Genomic DNA, 14,667 nt, shown 5'->3' on the forward strand with positions numbered 1-14,667 from the left:
GTGGGAGCGGAAAAACCCCGAATTTTTTCCCAAAGAAGGATTTATATTTAGTGATATAGATTGTAGTACGTTTTTGGGGATTTTTTAGGGGGGGAAACAGCTAAGGGGGGATAAAGGCCCCCGGGGGTTGAGAAAAGGAGAGATGTGGGAGTTGGGGTTCTATAGGAGGGGTTTTTAGGAGGGCAGAGGGGGCTATGGAAGGGGATAATTGTGACATAAGGGGTTCCCCCGTGTTATAAGGGAGGGAGTGGGGAAAGGGAAAAGAGGGGGTGGGGGGGAGGGGTTTCATAAGGGATTCACGTGTGTATCCAGGAGGGAAAAGGGAAAGGGAATTTGAGGGGGGTTTGGGGGGGGAGGGTTTTAAAGTGGGCATGGTTTGGGGGCGGGGGGGGGGATGGGCTGGATTGGAAGGGGGGTTTTGGAGGATTGGGTATCGCAGTTTCTTTCATGTGGAAAGGAGCAGTTGTAAGATTTGGAGGTTGGTCTTTTCATTAAGTAATCTTGAATTTTCAATAGTTTTTTCTGAGGGGTTGGTTTTTGGGGGGGTTTTGGGGGGGTAAAGGATTTCTTGTGAAGGGGGGGAAAAGAGGAAATGGTGTCCCCAAGCGTTTGGGGGAAAGGAAGGTGGTGTTTGTGTGGGAGAGGGGGGAAAAGGGGGGGGAACGTTTTTTCTGTTGTTACGGGTTTGTGCGAGGAAAGGGGGAGGGGAAGGTTTTTTGGGGTTGTAGGGGGTTTATTGGGGAAACTTGGGGTAGAAAATTGGGGTGTCCCCGGGTTTTTGGATGGCAAAAGAGTTTTTACGGGGAAATAGGAAAGGGAAAGGGGGGGGGGGAGGGTTTGATGTAGGGGGGGGGGAGGAGGGAAATTTGGGAAAAAGAGCAGTATTACTGGAGGAAGGGGGTAAGAGAGAAACCACGTCGACGTGTTCCTGTCTGGCTTCAAAGTAGGCGAGTCCCCAAATTTTAATCTGAGGGGTTTTTCTAAAACCCCTTCCCGACTCAAAAATTTTGGGGGAAAAGCCCCTTAAAATACATTATTGGGGGGCCCCCCACAGTTGGGACCCTGTGCGTGAATTTTTGCAGGGCAGTTAGAAACGGGTATGGCCAGGTTTTGGGGACATAGTGGGCATCTGGCTGTGGATCGGCAATGTTTGGGGGTGTCCTAGACGCCAAAAAATTTTGGCACTGACGTGGAGGTTGGGGGATGGAAAGAAAAAGGGGATTTCTCCTCCTATGAAGGGCGTTAAGGTTAAAGGTTTAAAAAGGTTTTTAAAAGCGAGAAAGGGGCTAAAATTAAGGTTGTACCCTAAAAGTTAAGGTTTTGGGAAAGGGGGTTTTAGTTAGTGATTAGTTTCTAAACTGGGCAAAGGAATTGGGGGAGGGGAAAGGGGTTTTGGGTCGGGGTGTGGTAAGGGAGTTAGATTAGATTTAAGGAATGTATACGTTTGGGAAAAAAGAAAAGGTTGTTGAAGCGAAAGGGGTGGGAAAAAATTTTGAAAGGAGTGATAGGTTGGGAGGTCGGGAAGGGAGGATAGATGGGGAAACAGAGGTTAAAGGGGTTTTTTTCAAAAAAGGGGCACGAAAAAATAGGATGTGTGGGATTTAAAGGGGAAAAATTACATAAGGAACCAAAGGGAAGGGTTTCGGGAAAATGTGCAAAAGGGGCATTGGTTTTAAAGGGGGGTGGGGGACTAAGGTGTTTTCTGTTGATAAGTAGGATGAGACCCCCAAAGGGGAAAGTGGGGGAGGAAAAAAAATGATAATTGGGATTGGGATTGGGGATGTGTTTGAAAGGTCCCCTTGAAGGGTTTCAAAAAAGGAAAGGACTATAAAGAAGGAAAAGGATTTTGGCGAAGGTCAGGGCTGGGGGAGCGGAAACCGCGGGAAAATTCCAATGAAGGAAAAGTTTTACTTTACTGATTTTTTAGGGGGGAAAACCCGCTTGAAGGGGGGGGGAAAAAGGGCTGAGAGGTCTGAGATTTGGGGAGGGGGTGGGAGTTTTGGGGTTTACTAGGAGGGGTAAATTTGGGGATGGGGGGTTGAGGAAGGGGATAGTTTTTACATAAGGGGTTCACCCTGTGTATCCAGGGGGGGAGTGGAAAGGGAAAAAGAGGGGGTGGTGGGAGGGGTAATGTGGGCGGGGTTGGGGTTTGGGGGGGGGGTGGGCTGTGTTTTGGGGGGGGGTTTGGGGGATTGGGTGTAGGGGGGATATGTTAGGAGGAGGAAAGGATATCAGCAAATTTTCTTGGGGTGTGGAAGGAAACAGGTTTTTAAGATTTTGGGGGTTGAGTGTCCCGGGTTTTTGTTTTTGGTTTTCTTGAAAAATTTTTAATGGTTTCTTCTAAGGAGTTGGGTTTTGGGGGTTTTGGGGGATATAGGATTTTTTTGTGAAGGGGGGGGAAAGAGGGGCTGGTGTCCCCAAGCAAAGGAGCAAAGGAAGGTGGAGGTGAAATGGGGGGGTAGGGGAAGAGGGGGTGGAACCCTTTGTTCGTCTGTTCCGGGTAAATGCGAGGGAAAAGGGGGGAAAGGTTGGGGTTTGGGGGGGTTTTGGTGATTTAGATATCGGGAGTAGAGATTTTGGGGTGTCTGGATTTTGGATGGCCCAAAAAAGGGGGGTTTTACTGGGGGGGAAAGGGGGGGAAGGGAGAAAAAGGGGGGGTTTTTTAGGTAGGGGGGGTGGGGTTTTTGGAGAATTGGTTTGGGAAAGAGCATATTATGGGGGGTAAGGAGTAAGAGGAAAACCCCGTCCGCGGGGCTTCTTGTTTTGGCTTCACGTAGTGTGAGTCCCAAGGGTTTGGGAAACTGAGAGTTGCTACCTTCCCGACTCCCAATTTTAGGTGGGACCGGCCCCCATAAAAAAACATTTGGGGGCCCCACAGTTGGCACATGTGCCCTTGGGTTTTGGGGGGCAGTTAGATCGGGGGTTGGCCAGGGGTTTGGGGACATAGTGGGCATCTGGGTGTGGAACGGCCAAAGTTTGCCTTGGGGGTCCTAGACGCCCAAAAATTTTGGCACTGACGTGGGGGGGAAGGGTTTGGGATGGACGAACAGGGGGGGGATTCTCCCCTATATAGACGTTTAAAAGGGAAGGTCTTCCACGGGGAAAGGGAATTTTTGCTATGTTAAATGGGTTTCTTTTGATTACCTCGGGGGGGAATGGGAAAGATTTTACTTTACGTTTTCACCATTTGTCCGGTTTGGGGGGGAAGTAGGTCTTTTCCCCAATTGACCCAAACTTTGTCATGATTGGGCAATTTGCTGGGGAGATTGAAAAATGTTCCGGTGGCCCAAATAATTTAGGGTTTGGGTGGGGGGTTTGCAAGGAGGGGTTACCCTATTGTCTGTTGTTTTTTTAATGCTATAGTTTGGTTTTTCGGGTGTTTCTGTGACAAGACGGGAGCGGTCGGGTCGGATACGGAAAAAAGACCTTTCCCCACTTGGGTTTTTGGAGGGGCCTTGTTTGGAAAAAGAAGGTGTTGTTTTAAGTAGGGACTGTGGGAGGGATCACGAAAAATCGGTTTCCCAAATTTTGGTGCGGGTGAAGAGGGGGAAATTTAATATGTTGTAGTGATAGGGGGAGTCGAAGGGCGGGGTGCGTGACATTGGGAAAATTTTTGAGGGGGTAAAGGGGTTTTTGGGGGGGTGGGCAATAAAAGGGTGAAGGGGATTAATAAGGGAGGGGGTGGGGTTGGGGTTTATGTTGGGGGTTGGGGGGGGGAGAGGTGATGAAGTTGAGCGTGGGTGGGAGAGTGGAAAATGTTCCTTTAAAAGGGTTGGTTGTTTTACTGTACTAGTAGGGAAATTTATGAAGGGTTTGTTTTTTCAGTGTTCGGACCGGGGTTAAAGGAGAGCCTGGGGTCAGGGAAAACGGGGGGGGTTTACATCGTTTTGGGGGTATTTTATAAAAGGGGGAAGCCTCATTGGGCCCCCAATAGTGGAAAATAAGTTTTCATTACTGGCCAGGGGAAGCCCCGGATTAAAGTTGGGGAAAAAAAACAGTCCAAACCCCCCAGGGTCCACTTTAGGGGTAAGGGCTAGATAAAAAAAAGGGGAATAGCAGTGCCCATGGATCCCTCAGGCCGTTCAGGGGCTGGCACAAAGTCAGCCCCTTTTTCCTTTCAGCACGGCTTTTCACACCTTTGGAGGGGGATAGCAGAAGGGTTTTTGGTTTAAGGGACAGAAAAAAAAGGGGGGAAGGAAAATAAAGACCATGCAAAATTAAATTGAGTCGAGGCTGAGTCCCAAGGTTGGGGAGTTTTTCCCCATCATTGGGTCCCAGTCTCCCCTCCTAAGCCCCCCCCGACAACAACGGGGAAAAGGGGGTTGGGGGGGGTGAAACGTTAAAGGGAAGGTCATGTCCCACGGAAAAGGAATTTTGGGGTATGTTTTGTGGGTTTTTTTTCGATGACCCCTGGGGGGAATGGGAGTAGCTTGTTTCTGATGTTTTCTCTTACTCTGTGAGACAGGCAAGTTTGGTTTCTCCACCCAAACCCGACAATCTTTGTCATAGATTGGGGCCCAAATTTTCTTTGGGGGAATTGAAACTGTTTCCGGTTGGGAAGTTTGAAGGGTTGGATGGGGGTTCCTTTCAAGGTGGGGTTTTCCATATAGGTCATTATTTTTGTTAATTTCATAGCTTTTGGGTTTTTGGGTTTGGTTTCTTTTGGAAAGACGGGAGCGGTCGGGGGCGGCTACGGAAAGAGACTTTTCCCCACTTTTTTTTTGGAAAAACCCTTGTTGGGAAAAGAAAGGGTGTTGTCAGAGTAGGGAGCTGTGGGAGGGATCCCCGAAAAAAACGGTCCCATTTGGCCCGCGTAAAAAAAGGGGGATTTAAAAATTGTTTTAGAGATAGGGGTAGTAGAAGGGCGGGGGCGTGAAAAGAAATGGGGGTAGTGTTTTTGAGAGGGGTAAATGTTATGGAGAAAGGGGGGCAATAAGGCTGTAAGGTATTAATAAGGGAAAGGGTGGGGTGGTTTTATGTTGAAATTTTGGGGATGGGTTTTGAAGGTTTAGCATAAATGGAAAAAGGGGGGAAATGTTCCTTAAGGGTTGATTGGGTTTTACTTACCGTAGGCATTGATGAGGGGGGGAGTTTTTTGCAGTGTTCGGAGCCCCTTTGGGTTTAAAGGAAAAAGCCTTTGGGGCCCGGGGAAACGGTGGGTTTTTAAAACGTTTTGGGGGTATTTGATAAATGGGCAATCCTCATTGCCCCTAATTTTTAGGGATTTATTTTTATTACTGGCCATGGTAAGCCTGGGTTTTTGTTGGGGGTAAAAACAGTCCAAAACCCCCAGGGGGCCCCCTTTGGGGGGTTTAAGGGGCTAGGTAATTAAAACAGGGGAAATTTCCGTTTCCCATGGCTCCTCAGGCCCCTTTAGGACGGCACAAAAATCAGCCTTCCTTTCCCTTTTAGCACGGCCTCCACACCTTGGGGGGTTTGGGTAGCAGAAAAGGGTTTTTGGGGAAGGGACAGAACGAAAAAATGGGAAGGGAAAAAAAAAAAACCCGCAAAATTTGGGTTTAGTAGAGGGCCCGAGTCCCAAAAGGGTTTGGAAGATTTTCCCCCTCATTTGGGGCCCAGTCTCCCCCCTCCTAAACCCCCCCACCACAAAACGGGCAAGGGATTGGGGGGAAAGGCAAGAGAAAAGAAAAAACCGTGAAAAAATTAGGTGAGGCGGGGGCCAAAGGGAGGGGCGGATTCCCCTTTATTTTGGGGGTCTGTCCCCTCTCCCAAAACTCCCCCATTTTTCCTTTTATTCTTAGGGAAATTTTAAACCCCTTTTTAACCCAAACCAACTGGGTCCCCCCATTATTACGTCCAATTTCCCAAATTTTTTTTAAAAAATTTACAACTTCTTTAAACCCCTTGCTGCTTTCCATTCTAAATATAGGATAATGAAAAAATAGTAAACATGGGTCTAAAATGTTTCCCCCCTCCCAAATTTTTCTTGTCTTCCAAATCATTTTTTTTATCCTCCTAAAAATTTCAAATTCCACTTCCAAAGTCACTTTTCCTTTTTGTTTTTATCATTTTGCCCGAAATTTCCGCCCTACTGAAATTTTATTGTATTTGTTCAAGTTTTTTTGAACGAAAATTTTCATCTTTACTAATTTTTTCATACAAAAATGTTTTAAAATTACCTGGAATTCTTTTGTCACTGTAACGCTTGCGCTTTCCTCATTGTCTATAAAATTTCCCCAAAACAATTTATTTCATGGTGAAAAAATTAGTAAAACTGAATGTTTTTTTTTAAACGGCTCATCAAACCCAATTTCTTCCTCTGAGCAAACTTTATGACCAAAAATTTCCCAAAAGCTTTTAAAAATTAGTTTTAAAAATTATTTAAAAAAAAATTTTGCCCCGGAGCTCGACTTTTTTCCCCCTTTCCCCTTTAAATGAGCAAATTTTTAATTTTCCAAACCCGAAATCAAAAATATTTTAGAGGTTTTGGGTTTTTTTTTAAAACTGAAAAGTTTTTCCCAAAAATCATATGGAACTCATAAAAAATAATTTTTTTCAAAATTTTTTTTTTCCTCCACAAATACATTACTCTATAAAAACCCCTCGTGAAATTTATTAAAAAATATTTTCTCTTCGACAAAAAAAAAATTACTAAAAAAATTTATTTTATATTTTATATAATAATATATATAATAAAATAAAAAAAAGCCAGTAGAGTTGTTTCTGAGATTCAAGACTATTCCCTGCTTCTACCGTTACCTTTTTTATTCGTTGAACCTTATAACAATAACAGTTAAGCTTGCTGTGCCTGTCCTCTTCTTCTTCTTTTAACGGTAGGTTCATGTCTGAGCCGCCGTGGTCACAGCATGATACTTAATTGTAGTTTTCATATTGTGATGCTCTTAGAGTGAGTACGTGGTAGGGTCCCCAGTTCCTTTCCACGGAGAGTGCCGGTGTTACCTTTTAGGTAATCATTCTCTCTATCTTATCCGGGCTTGGGACCAGCACTGACTTGGCTGCTTGGGCTGGCCACCCAGTGGCTAGATAGGCAATCGAGGTGAAGTTCCTTTGCCCAAGGGAACAACGCGCCGGCCTGTGAATCGAACCCTGGAACTCAGATTGCCGTCGTGACAGTCTTGAGTCCGATGCTTTAAACATTCGGCCACCGCGGCCTTGACGATCATGGGCTTTCATGATTTTTCTTGACAATTTAGAGCGGTGGTTTGTCATTGCCTTCCGCCCGGTGTTTCTATCGAGTCACCATCTCTATTTACCCGGCACTGACTTGGGCTGGCCACCCAGTGGCTAGGTAGGCAATCGAGGTGAAGTTCCTTGCCCAAGGGAACAACGCGCCGGCCGGTGACTCGAACCCTCGAACTCAGATTGCCGTCGTGACATTCTTGAGTCCGACGCTCTAACCATTCGGCCACCGCGACCCCTAAAAAAAATTATAAAATATAGCTTGTCCACCCAGTGGCTAAATAGGCAGTCGAGTAAAGTTCCTTGCCCAAGAACATTCAACGTATCTAGGTTTCAATTTGACCTAAATTATTTAAATCTGTGCTCGTGCCTCACTTACGCGCGCGGCGATGTCTGTGCATGGATGCATTCATGCACTTGCATGCGGCGATTAGTGTATGCACTTGCACTGATTTGCCTGTCCTCTACAGCAACAAAAAAATATGTTCTGTATATTTCTCCCATTTGGAATTTTGATATTTGGTTTATGTAAAAATCCTCTTCAAAATCTAGCAGCAGTTTTGGTTGTTATTTTTTAACGTCCGGGTAGTTATTCATTCAATTTCCTTAACTGTTCAAAGATGGTATTGTTAGCCTTCTGATTTCATTTGTTGGCTGAATATGATTACTTACAATTTTCAAAGTTAGATAAAAATGTACGGTTAAGTAGTCTACATACGACTTGATTTCCGAGAGTAAACAACCTAGTGTTTTAATTATCCACCTACCACAGTTTATTCACGTACTTTTGCGGTCTCTATCGGTCGTATCCATAGTCAGTGCGTTTCGGGAATGATAGCCTTTTGTCAAACGCGTTATTTACAACGGTCGTGTTCACAGTCGCTGTCACCTATACCTATCTATTTCCCTTGCAGTCTCTTTCTGTATAAGGGAATCCTTTAACCCTGTATGATTCTCTTTCATATTTACCTGCCTGTCCGTATCTATAGCTATCTTACTTCTATTCATCTGTACCTATCAGGTCATCCATTCTATATATATCTCTCTCTATCGAGCAAGTAATCCACTCCCTGCAAGATAAGAGAGAGAGGGAGAGGGAGAGAAAGAGTGTGAGTGAATAAATGAGTGTGTGATTTATCTATTTATTGATTTTTTTCGCCGCACAAAAGTCATTAGCGGCGTACTTAAATTATTGCGAGTGTGTCTTGGAAGCGAGGCCCCCGGGTAGGAAGTTGGTTTTTATTTCACACGGCGAAATAACAAATGCGTTAGACACCAAAGGTCATATAGAATTGTGATAAAGAACTGTGGCGAGTAAAAGGTGACAAAAGGGGATGAAGTCTAGAAGGAAAATGAAAGGTATAAAGGTAGGAGAAAAGATCATGCAAAATTAAATTTTGAGGTAAGGGCTAATTTATTCATTGAAAAATTTCTGTCGCGTCAACATCTAAGGTCACATAGTGGCGTATTCAAAATATAGCGAAGCCCCCAGGTAAGGAAGTTTTTGGTTCAGTACGGTGACGTTTGTTTTTTTCCAGAATGGTCAAAACCAACAAAGACATCTCAACACAGCATTATGGTAAAGTATAGTGGTAAAGTATGAAAATGGTTGACGATCGGGAAAACTGTGCAGAAAGAGAATGAGAGAAGGAAAATAAAACAGGTAGAAGAAAAGGGCCCCCCATAATTAGTTTAGGACAAAGGCTTCATCCCCTCTTTTAAGGATTGGGGGTGGGAGAGGCGAGAGCTGAGGTCCAAGGATTGGTTCTCCGTCTCCTCAGAAAGGGATTGGGTTTGAGGGTTTTTAAATTACGAGTCCACATATGTGTCAGCATCAGTGTGTGTGTACCTGCTTGCGTATGTTTTGTTAGGCAAGTGTGCGTGTGTCGGGTTAATGGTAAACAAATAATTATGCTAGACATCAAAAGTCATATAGCACTGTATAAAAGTATGTAGCAAAAGGTAAACTAAATTAGGGTTTTTAGGATAAGTGACAGAAGAAGAGAAGGCAAGGGAGAAGGTTATTGGTTAAAAGCAAGATAATGTGTTTAGACATCTAAGGTCATGTAGACTATAGTTAATGTTAGGGAAGGGTGGTTGAGTAGTGATTAGTTGTCTAAGCTGGGCAAAGGAATTGGTGAGTGAAAGGGTTAGAGTGGGTGTGGTAAGGAGTTAGATTGATGGAGGATATGTATGCTTTGAGGAAGAGAATAGGTTGTAGAAACAGAAAGTGTGGGATCTGTAAGGATGTCTAATAGGTTGGGGGTCGGTTAAGGGAGGATAGGTGGGGAAAGCAAGGTAAGTATGGACGAGACATAAAGGAATGTGAGAAGAGACAAAATATAATTGGGGATTGGAAATTGGAGGATGTGTAAGAAAGGTCTCTTGAAGGCATAAAATAGATAGGTTAGAAGAGGAAAGGATATGACAAAGGTCAGGTTTGTGGAGCGGAAACCGCGAATATTCAATGAAGGTAGTTATACTTTAGTGATATGATTGTAGTACGGTTTTGGAGATTTGGAGGGGGAAGCAGTTGGGGTGGATAAGACCGAGAGGTCTGAGAATGGAGAAAAATGTGGGATTTGGTGTTCTACTAGGAGGGGTATTAGGGACAAGGGTCTGGAAGGGGATACTTGGACATAAGGGATTCACGTGTGTATAAGGGGGGAGGGGAAGGGATGGGAGGGGATGGTGGGAGGGTTACTAAGGGATTCAACGTGTGTATCAGGAGGGAAAGGAAGGATAGAGGGGATGGTGGGAGGTTAATGTGGGCAGGGTTGGGGTCGGGGGGATGGGTTTTTGGAAGGGTTTGGAGGATGGATATCAGCATTTATTGCAGTGTGAAAGGAGGCAGTTGTAAGAATTTGGGGAGGTTGTGTCATTTTTCATTAAGTAATCTTGAATATTTTCAATAGTTTTTCTGAGGGATTTGGTTGGGGAGTTTTGGGGGATAAAGGATTTTTTTGTGATAGGGGGAAGAGAGGACTGGGTCTCAAGCGAGGGGCAAGGAAAGGGTGTTTGTGTGGTAGAGAAGAGGGGGTGGAACGTTTGTTCTGTCTGTTACCGGGTATGCGGAGGAGGGGAGGGGAAGGTGTTGGGGTTGTAGTGGTGATTGAGTATTTTGTAGTAGAAATTGGAGTGTCTGGGTTTAGGATGGCAAAAGATTTGACTGGGGAAGGTAGGAGTAGAAGAGGGGGAGTTAGTGTAGGGGGGGGTAGGAGAATTGGTAAAATGAGCAGTTTTACTGGAGTAAGGAAAGAGAAACCACGTCGACGTGTTTTCCTGTCTGGCTTCACGTAGTGCGAGTCCAAGTTTGAATCTGAGAGTTGCTACCTCAGACTCAAACTTGTAGGTGGGACAGCCCCTATAAAATACATTATGGGGGCCGCCACAGTTGGCACATGTGCGTGATTGTGCAGAGCAGTTAGATCGGGTATGGCCAGGTTGGGCACATAGTGGGCATCTGGCTGTGGATCGGCAATGTTTGGCTGGGTGTCCTAGACGCCAACAATTTTGGCACTGACGTGGAGGTTGGTATGGACGAACAGAGGGATTCTCCTCCTATGAAGACGTTAATGGTTAATGGTTAATGGTTAAAAGCAAGAGAAATGTGCTAGACATCTTAGGTCATGTAGCACTATAGTTAATGTTTGGGAAGGGTGGTTGAGTTAGTGATTAGTTGTCTAAGCTGGGCAAAGGAATTGGTGAGTGAAAGGGTTAGGGTCGGGTGTGGTAAGGAGTTAGATTAGATGAAGGATATGTAAAACGTTTGAGGAAAGAGAATAGGTTGTTGAAGCAGAAAGTGTGGGATTCTGAAAGGATGTCTGATAGGTTGGGAGGTCGGTGAAGGGAGGATAGATGGGGGAAAGCAGAGGTACGGGTTGTTTCAAAACGTGGGCACGATAATAGGATGTGTGGGATTGAAAGGGGAACATTACATAAGGAACAAGGAAGATACGGATAACTGTGCAAGGGACATTGGTTTGAAAGGGAGGTGTGACATAAGGTGTTTTCTGATTGATAAGTATGGATGAGACATAAAGGGAATGTGGGATGAGACAAAATGATAATTGGGGATTGGAAATTGGAGGATGTGTTAGAAAGGTCTTTTGAAGGCTACAATAGATGGACTATAAGAGGAAAGATATGACAAAGGTCAGTCTGTGGAGCGGAAACCGCGAATATTCCAATAAAGGATATTTTATACTTTACTGATTTTGAGGGGGAAGCAGCTAGAGGGTGGGAAAGGACTGAGGGGGTCTGAGATGGGAGAGGTGTGGGATTGGTGTTCTACTAGGGGGGGTATTAGGAGATGGAGGGTCTGAGGAGGGGATATTTTGTGACATAAGGGATTCACGTGTGTATCCAGGAGGGAGTGGAAGGGATAGAGGGGTTTGGTGGGAGGGATAATGTGGGGGGGGTTTGGGGGTGGGGGGGTATGGGCTGTGTTGGGAGGGGGTAGGAGGATTGGGTGTCGGGGGGATATCGTTAGGAGGAGGATGGATATCAGCAGTTACTTGGAGTGTGGAAGGAGCAGGAGTTGTAAGATTTGGGAGGTTGAGTGTCATTTTTTCGTTAGGTAATCTTGAATATTTTTCAATGGTTTTTCTTCTAAGGAGTTGGTTTGGGAGTTTTGGGGGATATAGGTTTTCTTGTGAGGGGGGAAGAGAGGACTGGTTCTCAAGCAAAGGAGAAAAGGGAAGGTGGAGGTGATTGTGTGGTAGGGGAAGAGGGGGTGGAACGTTTGTTCTGTCTGTTACGGGTAGTGCGAGGGAGAGGGGAAGGTGTTGGGGTTGTGGTGGTGATTGAGATATCTGTAGTAAGATTGGAAATGTCCCGGATTTAAGATGGCAAAAGAGTTTGACTGGGGAAAGGGAGGAGGTAGAAAAGGGGGGTTTAGATGTAGGGGGGGTGGGTTTAGGAGATTGGGAGAATGGAGTATTACTGGAGTAAGGAGTAAGAGAGAAACCACGTCGACGTGCTTCTTGTCTGGCTTCACGTAGTGTGAGTCCAAGTTTGAATCTGAAGTTGCTACCCCGACTCGAATTTGTAGGTGGGACAGCCCCTATAAATACATTATGGGGGGCCCCCACGTTGGCACATGTGCGTGATTGTGCAGGGCAGTTAGATCGGGTATGGCCAGGTTGGGCACATAGTGGGCATCTGGCTGTGGGAAAGGCAATGTTTGCCTGGGTGTCCTAGACGCCCAACAATTTTGGCACTGACGTGGAGGAGGTTGGTATGGACGAACAGGGAGGGATTCTCCTCCTATATAGACGTTAAAGGGAAGGTCAATGTCTACGGAAGGTAATTTTGGCTATGTTAGTGGGTTTCTTTCGATTACCTCTGGGGGGAATGGGGTAGCATTTTACTGACGTTGCACCATAGTCTGTGAGACAGGCAAGTAGGTCCCTTTTCCACAATCTGACCAATCTTTTTCATAGATTGGGCAATTTGCTGGGGGATTGAAACTGTTCCCCGGGGCAAGTATTGAGGGTGGATGGGTTCTGCAAGGATGGGGTTACCATATTTTGTCTGTTAGTTTTGTTTAATGCTATAGCTTGGTTTCGGATGTTACTGTGACAAGCGGGAGCGGTCGGGTCGGCTCGGAAAGAGACTTTACCTACTTGTTTTTGGAGACATTGTTGGAAGAGAAGGGTGTTGTCAGAGTAGGGAGCTGTGGGGGGATCAGAAAATCGGTCCCATTTGGCTGCGCTGAAGAGGGTATTCAATATTGTTGTAGTGATAGGGGTAGTCGAAGGGCGGGTTCGTGACGATGGAGTAGTGTTGAGGGGGGTAGTGTTATGGGGAGGTGGGCAATAAGGCTGTAAGGTATTAATAAGGGAGGATGGGGTGGTTGATGTTGGGGTTGTGGGGTAGAGGTGATGAAGTTGAGCGTGCTGGGAGAGTGGAAATGTTCCTTAAGGATTGGTTGTTGGCTACTGGGACTAGTAGGCATTGATGAGAGGGTAGTTGTTGCAGTGTCGGAGCCGTGGTTAAAGGAGAGCCTGGGGGCAGGGAATCGGGTGGGTTTTCATCGTTGGGGTATTTGATAAAGGGGCAAGCCTCATTGCCCCTAATAGTGGAGATAAGTTTTCATTACTGGCCATGGTAAGCCTGGATTATGTTGGGGATAAAACAGTCCACCCTCAGGGTCCCCTTGAGGGGTAAGGCTAGATAAAAATCAGGGGGAAAACGTGCCCCTGGCTCCCTCAGGCCGTCAGGACTGGCACAAAGTCAGCCTTTCATCCTTTCAGCACGGCTCTCACACCGTAGGAGGTGGATAGCAGAAGGGTTTGGTGAAGGGACAGAAACGAAAGTGGGAAGAAAATAAAGACCATGCAAATTAGTTGAGTCGGGGCTGAGTCCCAAGGTTGGGGAGTTCCCCCTCATTGGGTCCCAGTCCTCCGCTCCTAACCCCCCCACGACAACAACGGGCAGGGGTTGGGGGGGATGAAACGTTAAAGGGAAGGTCATTCTACGGGAAGGTAATTTGGCTATGTTAGTGGGTTTCTTTCGATGACCTCTGGGGGGAATGGAGTAGCATTGTACTGATGTTGCATCTTACTCTGTGAGACAGGCAAGTAGGTCTTCTCCACAATCTGACTAATCTTTGTCATAGATTGGGCAATTTGCTGGGGAGATTGAAACTGTTCCGGTGCAAGTATTGAAGGTTGGATGGGGTTCTGCAAGGATGGGGTTACCATATAGGTCAGTTAGTTTTGTTAATGCTATAGCTTGGTTTTCGGATGTTACTGTACAAGACGGAGCGTCGGGTCGGCTACGGAAAGAGGGCTTTACCTACTTTTTTTGGAGACATTGTTTTGGAAGAGAAGGTGTTGTCAGAGTAGGGAGCTGTGGGAGGGATCACGAAAAATCGGTTCCCATTTGGCTGCGCTAAAGAGGGTTTTTCAAGATTGTTGTAGAGATAGGTAGTAGAAGGGCGGGGCGTGACGAAGATTGAGTAGTGTTGAGAGGGGTAGTGTTTTTGGAGAGGTGGGCAATAAGGCTGTAAGGTATTAATAAGGGGGATGGGTGGTTGATGTTGGAGGTTGTGGGGGTAGAGGTGTTGAGTTGAGCATACTGGAAGAGTGGAAATGTTCCTTAAGGGTTGATTGTTGGCTACTGTACTCGTAGGCATGATGAGGGGGTAGTTATTGCAGTGTTTTGGAGCCGTGGTTAAAAGGGGAGCCTGGGGTCAGGGAATCGAGTGGGTTTACATCGTTGGGGGTATTTATAATGGGGAAGCCTCATTGCCCCTAATAGTAGGGATTTATTTTCATTACTGGCCATGGTAACCTGGGTTATTTGGGGGTAAAAAACAGTCCACCCCTCAGGGTCCCCTTGAGGGGTAAGGGCTAGGTAACTAAATCAGGGGGGAAAACCGTGCCCATGGCTACTCAGGCCGTTCAGGACTGGCACAAAGTCAGCCTTTCATCCTTTCAGCACGGCTCTCACACCTTAGGAGGTGGATAGCAGAAGGTTTGGTGAAGGACAGAACGAAAA

This window comes from Penaeus monodon, chromosome 12 (assembly GCF_015228065.2).
Source record: "Penaeus monodon isolate SGIC_2016 chromosome 12, NSTDA_Pmon_1, whole genome shotgun sequence".
NCBI lineage: Eukaryota > Metazoa > Arthropoda > Malacostraca > Decapoda > Penaeidae > Penaeus > Penaeus monodon.